This window comes from Peromyscus maniculatus, chromosome 2 (assembly GCF_049852395.1).
Source record: "Peromyscus maniculatus bairdii isolate BWxNUB_F1_BW_parent chromosome 2, HU_Pman_BW_mat_3.1, whole genome shotgun sequence".
Classification (NCBI taxonomy): Eukaryota; Metazoa; Chordata; class Mammalia; order Rodentia; family Cricetidae; genus Peromyscus; species Peromyscus maniculatus.
This window is the reverse complement of record NC_134853.1, coordinates 167380077-167394527: the sequence shown is the minus strand read 5'-3', so window position 1 is coordinate 167394527 and position 14451 is coordinate 167380077. Positions and strand designations below refer to the sequence as shown.

At 44.0% G+C, this 14451-nt stretch overlaps 1 protein-coding gene across 6 annotated transcripts in view; it reads right to left on the bottom strand.

The window, feature by feature from the left end:
* The window catches only part of Rere (arginine-glutamic acid dipeptide repeats), a 367324-nt gene extending 353354 nt beyond the window's left edge, over positions 1–13970 (bottom strand). For 4 of the 6 annotated variants that reach the window (XM_042272445.2, XM_076565680.1, XM_042272446.2 and 1 more), the window contains exon 1: positions 13441–13954. The gene's annotated coding sequence lies outside the window, so the exon portion shown is untranslated. Of the gene's footprint in view, positions 1–13440 lie in introns of all 6 variants that reach the window. The other 2 variants (XM_076565684.1, XM_076565683.1) reach the window with 2 other exon arrangements.
* Positions 13971–14451: the final 481 nt, after the last annotated feature.

Below are 14451 nucleotides of genomic sequence, written 5' to 3'. Positions count from 1 at the left end.
ATAAATGAATGATGAATGAATAAATAAATAAAAAAGACAGGGTCTCTCTATACAGCCCTGGTCTGAAACTCACTTATACAGACCAGGTTAACCTCAAATTAGCAAGGGAACATACCACCATGCCCATCTTATTAGCAGCTTTTGAAACAAAAATGCACATCTATTAATTCAAGAAATCTACCTGGAAATTGTTCCTATAAATCCAAAAGCATTTACTATATCCATCTACAGTAAAAGCAATGTATACTGACACACAATGAAGTTATTTAAAAATCAAAACATACCTGAAGTGTAGAAGTGTAATTACAATAGCTAAATTGGAAAATATATGCTTGCAATACTAAATGGAGCTAGGGATATAACACCACGGGTAAAGTGCTTGCCTAACATTCACGAAGCATTGTGCTCCACACCAAGAACCAAACAAAACACAAAACACCAACCTAAACAAAATACACTAAATAAAAGACAAAATCGAAGCCAGTTTAAATATGCACAAAAACCATCTGGGACACTTTTGCAGGAATGAACACACCTATTTTTATTTACATCAATAAGATTATAATGAATACATATTTTGTAACTATAATTTATACATAATTTGAATATGTGAAGTTATTAAATAAAGTGATTCACACTTTACTTGAATGAATTTATATGACTCCAACCTGTCCTTCTGGTGCTCTAAGTCCTAGCCAGACCAGTTTATAGTTCCTTTGAGAAATCAACCCAAGCAATTCTTTTCCCAAATGCTTTCAACTTGATTTGAACAGCTACCAGCCACAGCTTCAAATATAAATTATCTGGGTTGAAAGAACTATGCCTGCCTGAATCTACTACAGAACATTTTAAAAGAATTTAAGAAGAGAGATGGAAGAAAAATCGAAACACAATTTGATAATCCTCATCATAGAAGCAGCCAAAGTACTCAACACGTCCCAGCATTCTGGCCTGTGTGCTTCTGCTCCATGCAATTTCCTGTCTGAAATCCTCTTAGCTACTTACCACATGTCCAAATACTGGCAATCCTTCAGAACACAGGTTAAGCACCCCCTCCTACACCAAATCCTCCCTGATTCCTCCAACCAGAGATCACTCTTCCCTAAACCACAGCATCACCACCTCTCGAGATAATTCCTCACCTAGATTCAGTTGTATGTATATAAGTCTTATCTTGCCCATCACTGAGAAAATTCATCACAGAAACAACTGTGAAGGGCACAATTTGTGTCTTGATTATTTCATAGGCACCATTTTATATATAAATTAAAATTCATGTCACTAAATCATACAAAAAGTAAAGGGCTAAAACCTAAGAGAAAAAAATTAAAGGACAGGTTTTTATTCTGTATTATTCATGGTTACACATGACAAATAAGACATAAATATGAAAGGTTAGGGACCCTCCTTCTCTGTTCCCACCCCTATGCACCCTGCCTGCAAAGGCAATCACTCCACTCAGTTTCTTATTTTTTAACTTGCCAAATTTTATATTTTATGTGTATGAGTGTTTTTGCCTGTATGTATGTCTGTGCACCATGTTTGTGCCTTGTACCTATGAAGGCCAGAAGAGGGCATCAAATCCCCTGGAACTAGAATTACAGATAATTATGAACCACCATATAGGTGCTGGTAATTGAACCCAGGACCTCTGGAAGTTCTCTTAACCATTGGGCCATCTCTCTGGGCCCCAATTTGTTTTTGAAAGAGGTTTGTCTGTTTAACTGTGTAATTATGGCTTGCTTAGATCTTGCTATGTACACCAGGATGGCCATGACTTCAGAGATCCACCTGTCTCCACCTCCCAAATTCTCAGATTAAAAGTATGTACTATCTCAACCAGTTTCTTAATACAAGACTTTTTTCAAGATTTTTTTTTTATTTATTTAGTGATTTTGTTTGTTTATTTTTGGGGCTTGGGGGGGTGTTTGTTTTTCAAGACAGGGTTTCTCTGTGTAGTTTTGGCACCTGTCCTAGATCTTGCTCTGTAGACCAGGTGGGCCACAAACTCACAGAGCCTGGCTCTGCCTCCTTAGTGCTGGGATTAAAGGCTTCAGCCACCACCACCTGGCTATTTTTGGTTGTTTTTTTGTTTGTTTGTTTGTTTGTTTGTTTTTGAGACAGGGTCCTACATAGCCCTGGCTGTCCTGGAACTCACTGTGTCTACAGACCAGGCTCACCTCAAACTCACATAGACAGGTCTGCCTCTGCCTCTGCCTCCCAAGAGCTGGGATTAAATGTGTGTGCTAGTATGTAGTACAAGAATTATTTTTAGCCATGTGGTGGTGGTGGTGGTGGTGGTGGTGGTGGTGGTGCACGCCTTTAATCCCAGCACTCGGGAGGCAGAGCCAGACGGATCTCTTTGAGTTCGTGGCCACCCTGGTCTACAGAGTGAAATCCAGGACAGGCACCAAAACTACACAACGAAACCCTGTCTCCAAAAACCAAAAAAAAAAAAAAAGAATTATTTTTAATTTTTATTTGTGTGTGTGTATACAGGTGCATGAGTGCAGGTACCCACGAATACAGTGTGCATGTGTGTGTGTGTGTACCTGTGCATCTCTGTGTGTGTGGATGCACACACACACACTCAGGCACACACACTCGTGGAATCCAGAGATAGTAAGACCCTATCTCCCCCCCCCCAAAAAAAAAAGGAAAAAGGGAAAGTTCTTGTCTTGCCTAAGCCTCGGCTTAAGCAATAGGCCCATCTAGTTTTGTTTGCACAGCAAGAGCATCTTCACACACACACACCCCAGCACTCATGTAAAAAGCTTGGTAGAGGCAAGATGACTAGTGTGTAGATCAGCTAGTGTGGGGTTCAGGAAGAGGCTATGCCTTAGGAAGAAAGTAGAGCCAGGTGGTGGTGGTGCACACCTTTAATCCCAGCACTCAGGAGGCAGAAGCAGAGGATCTTTGAGTTCAAGGCCAGGAAAGGCTCCAAGGCTACAAAGAGAAACCCTGTCTCAGAAAAAAAAAAAGGAAGGAAGGAAGGAAGGAAGGAAGGAAGGAAGGAAGGAAGGAAGGAAGGAAGGAAGGAAGGAGTGAGAGTGAAAGAGAGAGAGAGAGAGCGCACAACTGAAAGAAGTACCTATGGCCTCCAGCACATGCACACCAAATGTACACAAGCCCATAAAACATGCAAACACACACACACACACACACACACACACAGACATACAAAGGCAAAATCCAGGAATAAAGCAGAAAATAAATGATGCTTCAACAAGGCAAGGGCAGAGGAAAAATGATGCCTCATGAAAGGTTTTAGTCTGTCACTCTCCTGAGAACCAACAATGGCTACTTCCTGTTGTTATAAGGCAGTGCTTCACAGCAACCAGACAAGGAAAATGAAGACTTCCTAACCTGCCTGAATTACCGCTTCTTTTGAATTCCTGTGGTGATTTAAAAATAAACTCACAATTTTTAAGTCTTTTGGGGGTATTTTTATTTATGTGTGTTTTTGCCTACATGTATGTCTGTACACCGTGTGCATGCAGTGCCCACAGAGGCCAGAAGAGGGCATCGGATTCTCTGGAACTGGAGTTAGAGATAGTTGTTAGACACTACGTGGATGCTGAAAGCAGAACCTGGGGCTCCTGGGAGAACAGCTGATAGAACCATCTTCCCAGACCCTCACAAATTTTTTGATGCTGCTCTTTTCAAGAGCAGGCCCTGGGCTAGAGAGATGGCTCAGAGATTAAGAGCACTGGCTGCTCTTCCGGAGGTCCTGAGTTCAATTCCCAGCAACCACATGGTGGATCACAGCCATCTATAATGAGATCTGGTGCCCTCTTCTAGTGTGCAGGCAGGACACTTTATAAAGAATGCCACCAACTAAAAATGTGCAAAGGTTGCCTATATAGAGACATCAGACTCCTATTAAAAAAAAAAAAAGAGCAGGCCATTCACTTCTTGAGTGTTGGCCCCACTTAATAACTTAATTCCAACTAGTACAATAAGCCAGAAGAGATGATATTTGCCAGACATAGTGGCACACTCCTATAATCCTGGTGCTTAGGAGGCAAAGGTAGGCAGATCTCTGTGAACTGGAGGCCAGCCTGGTCTACATAGCAAGTTGCAGGCCAGTCAAGGCTACATAGTGAGACCATGTCTCAAAGAGGTGTGTGTTGGGGGCAGGGGGAGGTGATATCTGACTTCTAAGATGAAGTCACAAAAAGGGAGAGGCAGGCCTGTGCTCCCAAGTTCAAAATCATGAGGTCACTCAAGTAAGACTATGGAGGAGTTCATGTGGCCAGCACTGGCAGTTCTCTGCCCACACCCATTTGAGGAGACATAATGGAAGTAGATCCTCAGTCCTAGCTAACCTCAAGAAATCCTTGCACCAGAATAGCTCAGCTAAGCCACCCTCGAGTACTAGGTAAAAGATGCTGCCTGTGCTGCCATGTTTTGAGGTACTCTGTATACAGCAATACAGCTCTATGGTAGTTTGTCCCTAAAACACTATGTACTCACAGTTAGGGTATACCAATGGTCAATATAAACATTAATTCCTAGAAGGTTGTCTTCATCTCTACATATCTTTAGGCTTAACCTAATCAATGGCAAAGTCAAGAATTTCACTTGTTGAAAGATTCTTGCCAGTGCCTATAGACTGAAGTGATTAAATTCTGCACTAGAGGGGTCTGGAGAGACTAAGTGCACCATCTGCTCTTCCAGAGGTCCTGAGTTCTATTCCCAGCAACCACATGGTGGCTCACAACCATCTGTAATAAGATCTGGTGCCCTGTTCTGGCCTGCAGTCATACATGCTGTATACATAATAAATAAATAAATCTTTAAAAAAAAAAAAAAGAATCCTAGCTTTAGATAAGAAAGTAGGGGTAAAAGAAAAGTAACTACTGATTTGATTGACTGGAATGAGAAATGAAATAAAAGGTAATAGATACTGTGCCCAAATACAACCACAGAACAACATGTAGATCAGAGAAAAGACAGGGCCTTTTATTCAGCTTGGACATGCCGGAGTATATAAGTTACTTGAAGAAAAATAGTACAGAGCAACAAAGCACTAAGTAGTAATAATCATAACCTCTATATTTAAGATTTTTTTATTTTATTTCTAGTTAGGCATGGTAGTTCACGCCTTTAATTCCAGCACTTAGGAGGCAGAAATAGGCAGACCTTTAAGTTTGAGGCCAGACTGGTCTACAAAGTAAGTTCCAGGACAGCCAGGGCTACACAGAGAAATGTGGGAGCCCGTTTTCAGGTTCCTCGTGGCTTTATTCAGCAGATCCGCATAGAGGATCATTAGGGCCATGGGCCTGAGTGCAGATGTCTGAAATGGTCTATACTTGGCTGTAATGGGGGAGGAGTCTTTTGCTCCACCCCTTGGCGTCTCTATAAATGCCCTGGGGCAGAGACAGTCGGGGCCCTTGGAAAAGGTTCCAGGCCCTCTCGAGGCTATCCTTTATTTTCTATCTGTTTATCTCCGAAATAGTCTCCACAATAAATCCTTCTGTCTAATATTTCCTGCTGCTCATACTCAAGAAAACTCTGGGGAGCTGTGGGGTTGGTGGGTAAACGCCCCACAGAGAAACCCTGGCTCAGCCAGGCAGTGGTGGCACTCGCCTTTAATCCCAGCACTCAGGAGGCAGAGGCAGGTGGATTTCTGCGAGTTTGAGAACAGCCTGGGCTACAGAGTGAGTTCCAGGACAGGCTCCAAAGCTACACAGAGAAACCCTGTCTCAAAAAAACACAACAAAAAATTATTATTAGGGGATATGTCATAAAGTATGTGTGAAAGTCAGAGAACTTTCAGATGTCTGTTCTCTCCTTCCAGCATGACTCCTGGGGATTGACTTGAGTTGTAGTCCTTTTTTTTTTTTTAAAGACAAAGTAGCCCTGGCTGTCCTGGAACTCAACTGCCTCTGGCACTCTGCTGGGATTAAAGGTGCGGACCAGCACAGCCGGCTGAGCTGTAGTCCTGCAAGCACTTTTCCCCACTAAGACATCTTGTTGACTGACACACAACTTACTTCTTTGTTAAGGAGAAAAAGAATCTATCTTAGGTCAAGACACAATTAAATTTTACACATGTATGTCAAAATACGTCCTGCAGAATATTAGTATCCAACAAAGCACCCAAGCATTCTTAAAGCACAGGGGAATCCCACACTCAAGAAGCTGAGTTTGGAGGCCAATCTAACCTACACAATGAGAGGCTGTCTCAAAAAACCCAATGTATCCCATGCCATTTCTAAAGCTTCAGAGGGCAAATGTGAACTGTCAGCCCACTTGACTGTAGAATGCTTACAAGTTTGCAGTTTATTAATATGTCATCAGCCCAGTCTGGGAAACACTGATTTAGAAAAGCAGGTAGGTAGAGGTAGAGAAGCAAGCAGGTGAACAGATTTACAGAAAATAAAGAGAAAGTAAAACAAACCCAACATTCTTCATTAGGTGAAGAGATCATGTGTGATTAGTTATGACTATGTAATTTCTTAAGGCAAAATAACTATTAAACAGAATAAGACAGAAAAGCCAACAACAACCATACTAGATGTCAGTAAAAATGAAGACAGGAAAAACTCAAGAGCCTTAACAAAAACCAAAGAAATCCCTTTAGCTAGACCACAGGGCTCAGAAAGCCTTTCCCTCTCCATGTCCCTGCAATGAGCTGACATCCAAAGGTGAGGATCTTGCCTAAGTGTAGCCCATCTGGAGGACAACTTATGAGGCAGCCTGACCCTAAGCCCTTAGCCAACACTAGCAATAACTAACCGCCTAGCAGATGTCTCTTGGGAAATTTTAATTACAGATAGAGTCCTTATTGGAAGTGGAAACACAGCATAACCACACAAAGGAAGGAGAGATCAACAGCAGAGTTAAGGGCAGTGGATTAGGAGGCCAGCCCTGGCTGTCCAGTGCTCCGAGCAAAAAGACTTCTTCCTTCATTAAAAACTCCAAGTTGGACTCCTACTGCCTAACCGGACCAGCTTTACATAGGGGCTCTGCCTGAGAGAACAAGATGGCAGGTCAGTATGATTCCAATCCTATGACCCATTCAAAAAAGAAAGGGAGAGAAGAGTGAGGCAGCTGAGGGACAGAGAGTCTGGATTAAAAGAGTATCCAGGAGCTGATAAGTTTAGGTTTAGCATATACCTAAACACAAGCAAAGCCCTGAGTTCCATCACTAGCATCACTGAAAAATGAACTAAGGAGCACCAGAGTTAAATTATACCTAAATGATGTCTTCATACATGAAATATATCTAAACCTACAGTCACAGTCCTTGCATCCCATTTACTCATTAATCAGAACTGCTCTAGGGTGGATAACATTCCCCCCAACACTGTCAAGGTTCTGCCACAAAGGGAGGTTTCCCAAGCTGCCCCAGGCAATTTTTACATGCAGACACAAGCCTGCATTTCTACCTAGTCACACTCCCTCTGAAGTGTGTGTGTGTGTGTGTGTGTGTGTGTGTGTGTGTGTGTACTCACACGCACATGCACACTCCTGGCACAAGAAGGACGTAAGGATTCAGTCCTCTGGGAGACTGGGGGACATGTAGAGGTGCCAAGGAATATGCCGATACATGCTGTGGTGTGTGTTAGCATGGAGTTTTTCCAGAAGGGGCTCCCAGCAGCTAAGACTGTCTAGAGATGCTGCAAGGCCCATGCTCACTCACAGCTCTCTTCCAGTTTTAGTGCAAGCCAACAGTGCAAACACAGCCCCCTATAGAGTGGCAACCTTATTGCTAGTCACTGCCCTTCAAGGGTATGGCTCAACAAACCGCTGAAGAGACAAAACATACTGGGTTGCTAAAGCTGAGACGCTCCACCCAGACAGGATTCCAGCACTGAGAGGCACTGCTAAATCTAGAGTTCTGTTCTTCTGGGAGGCCTGACCTTTAAAAGCTTCAATTTCTGTTCTACCTTTCCCCAGTATTTGAAATGACTGAATGTTTTATGTTCCTGGCAATCCCAACATCCTAACCAAAGCCCTTAAAAGTCACATAACAAACTCGTTTAAAACTAGAATACAATCATGCCTTCAACTTCAAGACGTCTACACTGATTCCTCAAACAAGAGTTCTGTAAATTAGAAATGCTATTCTATAATGTAATCATATAAAGATTTCACAGCAAATATATTACTTATGGTTGCTAATATATTTGCTATGAAATCTTTATGATTACATTAGCAAATTTTACCAAATTAAAAACAATTCTAAGTCAGGTGGTGGTGGTACAAGCCTTTAATCCCAGGACTCCAAAGGCAGAAGCAGGCAGATCTCTGAGTATGAGACCAGCTTGGTCTACACAGCGAGTTCCAGGACAGCCAGGGCTACACAGAAAAATCCTGTCTTGAAAAATCAAAACAAACCAAAAAAAAAATTTAAAGCTACATGAGACCTAGAACTACCCCCCCCCAAAAAAAAAAAAAAAACTTTTTACACTGGCACAAATAGGTCATTTTACTTTACTTGCACACATAAAAGAATCTTTAAGGGACCATCACAGACTGGCTTATCTGGTAAGGGGGCTTGTCCAGTAAGCCTGACAAACTTAGTTACATTCCCAGGAGATACACATGGCAGCAATAACTGACTTCCAAAAGTTGTTCCTGACCTCCACATGTATACATGGGTACCCACACAAGCGAGTATGTACCCCCCCACCCCACCACCAGCACAGTTTAATGAGTAAAATTAATTATTTTTAACTTTTTCATGGCTGACCTGGAACTCACTCTGTAGACCAGGCTCACGGAGATCTACCTCTGCCTCCACAGCACTGGAATTAAAGGCAGGTGCCACCAAACCTGAATAAAATATTTTTTTTTAATTTAACCTTTTTATTTTATGTGTCTGGGTGTTCTGCCTACTTGTATGTCTGTGCACTACATGTCTACATGTGTGCAGTAGTCTAAGAGGGTCAGAGGAGGCTGTCAGATCCCCTACGGCTGGAGTTATAAATAGTAGTGAGCCACATGTGGAAGCTGGGAATTGAACCTGTGTCCTCTGGAAAAGCACCCAGAACTCTTAACCATTGAACCATCTCTCCAGCCCAAAATAAAAAAAATTCTAAAGATCTTACGTTAACAGTTCTGTCTGACCTAGTTACCTAATATAAGAACATGAACTGTATCTTAATTACTTGGCACACCAACAAATTATTTATATAAATCACAATTCCAGGCCAACATGGAAGCATACACCTATAATGTCAGCACTTGGGAGGCTAAAGCAGGCTCCAGGAGTCTGAGGCCAATGTGAACTACATAGCCAAACCCTCCAATATATATATGTATGTATGTATGTATGTATGTTAATTGATTAAATTTAAAAATCCAACCAAAACTCAAAACTGGTAAATATTTGGGCATACTAGAGTTATTTGTAGTCAGATGTTCATTGAAATAGCATAAGCAATCTTAGTAATACTGTAACGAATATTTAAATGCACACTTCTCACTTTAAAAACATAGAACCGTGTTAGACAGGAAGCTGAGCACAAACTAACATGCTTGCCAGAAATCACACTTAAATGGGCTATGCGAAGCTTCAGCTGTGGACGATCAGGGTGCCAATAATTAATAATGACTGATATGATTCAAGACAAATTTCTGGTGATTAAGAAACCTGTGATCAACTAGAATACAGTGTTAGCAGAAAACTTAGAGAGAGCAATAGTGTAGTGTCCTTCCCGTCTTTCCCTCTCTCTGCAGTAATGTGCTCCCCTCCCTCGAGTGTGGGGGGGGGAGGGAGATGAAGTTCACAGCTAGGTTACACTAACGGTTCACTTAAAAATATGAATTTCCTGCTATCTTAACCTTTAAATCAATGGTAAAGGTAGCTGCCAAAAGCAGTTAGCAGGACAGCACACAATTCCCAAGGAACTCAGTATATACAACTCATTTTACTCCTTAAATGTTTTACTGATTACTGAGATTTGAACAAGATGTGAAAAATTCAAAACCAATTTTAAAGTAGTGGGTGCTCAGGTTATTCACAATTATGTTCAGTACACACAGGGTCTTAGGGTGCAGATCATTTCTATGCCTGTGCTGTGTTTCCAGCACCTGACACTGCTCACTACCAGCTCAATAGTATGTATATTACTGCGGGACCTGGCAGTGGATACGGTCTCATTTAAAGAAAAAACACAAAACAAAAAACTTGCCGGGCGTTGGTGGCGCACGCCTTTAATCCCAGCACTTGGGAGGCAGAGCCAGGTGGATCTCTGTGAGTTCGAGGCCAGCCTGGGCTACCAAGTGAGCTCCAGGAAAGGCGCAAAGCTACACAGAGAAACCCTGTCTCGAAAAACCAAAAAAAAAAAAAAAACAAAAAAAACTTGGTTTACTGACCAGTAAGTGGAAAAATACTGGAATATTTTCTTTCTTGATTTGGGTATCCTTTTTAGATCAAACTGGCTTCTAGTTACTTTAGTTTTCAACAAAACATTGATAAAGCCTACACTGAACTGAAATCACCTGACTATGTTCCCACTAAACAAACACTCCATTTGAATTGTTCACATTGCATTGGAAGACACAAGCTTAGGGGTAAACAAGCAGTGACCCTCTGAAGAACAGTCTGCAGGAGATGTTACAGCTACACCTCTCTAGCTGGTCCTTGCACTAAACAACTCACATGGGTTAGGACCCGTGATGATAAACTCCTGTGAGGCATGTATCAAGCCGAGTATTTATGAAACTGCACATTAGTTCAGAAGACTCTGAGGAGGAATCCATCATCTGCTGTGTTAATTTGTATACACACTCACATTTTTGCTAGCCTCCAGCTTATTAAAAAAAAAAAAAAAACTAATCCACAAGCCATTCTATCAGGCTTATTATTATAATATTGATAAAACTGTTGAAAACACTATTGCAATCCAGCACCATTACCTACACAAAATTGCTGATTTTAGTGAGACTTCCCAACCCCAACTTTTCCTCAGCCTCTGTCAGCGAGTGGGTGTTGAAATCACACAGGAAAATCTCTAATGCCAGAATTTTACTTTCTGTAAGAGAAGTTTATCTTTTTAATAATACTAAGAATTGTCTTAAAGCACCAGTAGTGAGCATTGTTTCCAACACCTGGAATGCAAACAAACCCCTGTTTTGTTTACTAGCCTAAGACAGACTACATTCCTCATAAAAAGAAAGAGCATCAATTCAAAGGAGTCCTTGGAAGTCACAATGTGAAAATACCCCTGATAACAGAACAAATTAATGTCAAGACACAGCCAATAACATAATAAGGCTGCGATGCAAGTGCGCCTGTCAAAGGGCATCTGTATTAGCAGCCTGGGGAAGTGGCATTTGCAGAAAGGCACAGCCGCTGTGTTTAAAAGAAAATCATTAAGCCTCAGCCGTTAATCCCCTCCCCCCATCCTCTTCACTGGATCGTCAAAGCAATTAACCAGTAGAAGGTGCTATTCCACAACCCACACATATCCACACTAACCTCCATCCTTGGCCCAGAGCTGGATTTAGCCAGGTGGACACTAAGGCCTGTCCAGTGTTCCAAAGGGCCTCTATCCCAGCCCCCAATCAGAAAAGCAGATCTTTTCTTAAAACACTATTAAAAACAAAAACTACATTGATAAGTCAAGGACCATCAATCAACCTCTCTCCCTCCCCCACACACACACAATGTTGCCAAATACTAACCTCAAATACAATCTTTATCATTTTAACTGAGGGAACCTATTCCTACTTAGAAAGACCCTAGTCACACTCAGTAAAATAAAAATCAAGTGAACAAATCTCTGTCCCTAACAGAGTCAGAGGTGATGAGAAATGTGAAAGCAGAGAATGTTAAGCCAAGACAGAGTTTATCTTTATACAGACAATAAAAAAAAAAGAAAGAAAGAAAGAACGAAAGAAAAAAAGCAAGCAGCAGAAAGCAGGGCTTCGAAGAGAGGAGGGGAGACAGGAGCCGCTCCAGAGTGTCCTGAGTTTCCCATGTACTCATCCTGCCTTGCCCAGGTTGGGGGGAGCCAGACATGAGATAGGCGAAAGAAAGCTGAAAAAGAAAAGCACCTCCCTTCCCCCATCCTCTCCTCTCTCCCAAACAAGCCGTGTTTGTCTGTGTAAACCTGGTCCCAAATATGAGAGAGGATGAAATGTGTGTATGGAAGAACAATGAGTCCTCAGCCTGGTGTTGTGTGTGTGTGTGTGTGTGTGTGTGTGTGTGTGTGTGTGTGTCTGCTTCTGCCTCTGCCTCAACAACAGAGAAAACTGGGAGCCAGCTTTCACCCAGGCGAGGCCATCAAAATCAAAAATGGTTTGTAATTTAAGAGTGGAATTAACTCAGCAAGCAAACCCATGGAAGGAAATATCTAACCAAAGATGATTTTATTATTGTATAGATCCATCCTCTCTCCCCTCCCCCATCAGACTGAGACTAAAGAAACCAGTGTACACCAGACAAAAAGGTCTCTCTTTAAATGGAAAACAATTATAAAAGCTGTTTGAAATCTAAACCTAGGATGTATTCGTTTGAGTTACACTAAATGTCTGTTTTGTAGTCCACCAAGTTCACCCTCACCAGTTAATCTTTTTTTGTTTTAAAAATTGCTTTGGAGAAGGCTATTTCAAGATTCACACAAAACTACTTTCTCAGATCCACCTTAAAATAGCAGCACACACTGAAACATTTAAAGCACCCAGTTTCTCAAGGGCACATTCTGCTTAAATCAATGTTTGAAGTCTGTAATAAAAAAAAAAATTGTAAGCAAACCTTGGAAAAGACACAGAGGATAATGACAACTCAACAATGAATCATTTTATTTTCCTTTCAACAACTTCTCAAGCAAACAGTTCCAAATACTCCCTTCAATACTCCCTTCAACACAGGACACATTCACCCCATTCTACATAAAACTACCTTCTTCCTATAACCTTAAAAAAATAAAGAAAAAAGAGAAGGCACCCTCTCTGAGAGCAGAACTTCAATCATGACAGAATTCTACGCTGCTGCAAGTGAGATTTGGTTCCATAATTTTGGAATCACAGAGCAGAGGAATAGAGACTTGATAACACAAAGGAGGAAATCTTCCCTCCCCCTAATGTGAAATTAGACTTTAATGAGTCAGTTCCAAGACCCCCCCCCCCCATTCACAAACATCCAAGAAATGCACAGCTTCCCGTCCTTCCCTCCCACAGTTGAGCGGCTCGGCAGGGACTAGCTGAACCTCAGACTAGTAGGAGAGCGTGCCTAAGCAGCCAAGAGCGAGCAGGGGTCAAGAGGCACGTAGGACAGTCACCTGGCCCGCACAGGACTCAAGCCAGCGTCCGGCCCGGGGTTGCCCACGGTTCCCCGAGGGCTCGCCTCCGCTCTCAGCCTTTGCTCTCCGCCCCAGCTCTCACCGCTGACCCCTCGGCCCTCCCAGAGCACCCCGACCCCGGACCGAGGGGCGGAGGAAGGCAGCCCGCGGCGCGGCGCCGACAACTCGGGACACTTACCTTCCCCTCAGGCGCTACACCATCAATGAGAGGGGTGGCGGCCCGGCTCCGGGGAAAGTGCTGGGACGGGGAGGGAGGCCGCGGGGGCCGGCTGCGGACCGAGGGCGGCGGGCGCGGGGCCGAGGGGGCCGTTCCGCGGGGACGCGACGCCGGGGGGCTGCGGGGCTTCCCTGCCGGGACTCGGACCTCCTCGGGTGGGCCAAGCTCTCAGCAGCGGAAGCCCAGGACCATGTCTGGTTTTGTGTTGGGTTTTTTTTTTTTTTTTTTTACCCCCAGAGGGCGAGGGGCTCCCACGGGAGGATGGTGGCTTTTTTTTTTTTCCTTCCCCTCAACTAGGAGAGAAAACGAGGCGGAGACAAGGTGGGGAGCGCGTGAGGGGACGAGGCGCGGGGAAGGAGGCGGGGACCGGGGCCCGGCGTGGCGAGAGGCTGCGGAGCGCGGGGGGCGGCTCGCGAGCGTCTGTGGGAGCAGCGGCACCTCCGCGATGGTGGCGGAGCCGCGGGGCTGCTGCGCCGACCCGCCGCCCACTCCGCGCTCGGGCCCGGCCCACCTCGCAGTATCGCGCCTCGCCACTGGTGCGTCTGGACGTGACGTCAGCGAAGAGCGGGCCAATGGGGGGCGGGAGGCGGGCCTCGGGGCGGGAGTGTTTGCTCCGGCTCACTCTTCCATTTTCTTTTATTTTTTCTTTTCTTCTTTTTTTCTCTCTCTTTTTTTTTTTCTTTTTAATAAAATGAGCAGAAGAAAAGGCAAGGGGAGAGGCTAAGCTTTGGCGGCGGCGCGGCTGGGCCTCTGGGTGCGCGCTCCGGGCGGCGGCCGGAACCAGTGCGAGGGGCTCCCCGCCCCGGGAGCGGCTTTGTGCAGGGTCGGCCCTCCCTGGCCGCAGGCCGAACTCGGGGCGGCCAGCCTCTGAGCTGTGACCCTCCCGGGATGGTCTCCCTTCAGCGGGCAGGTCTCAGGGGTGGACTTGGCGGCTGTCCACTTGCTCTTGTTATTACCAGGGTCATAATTTGC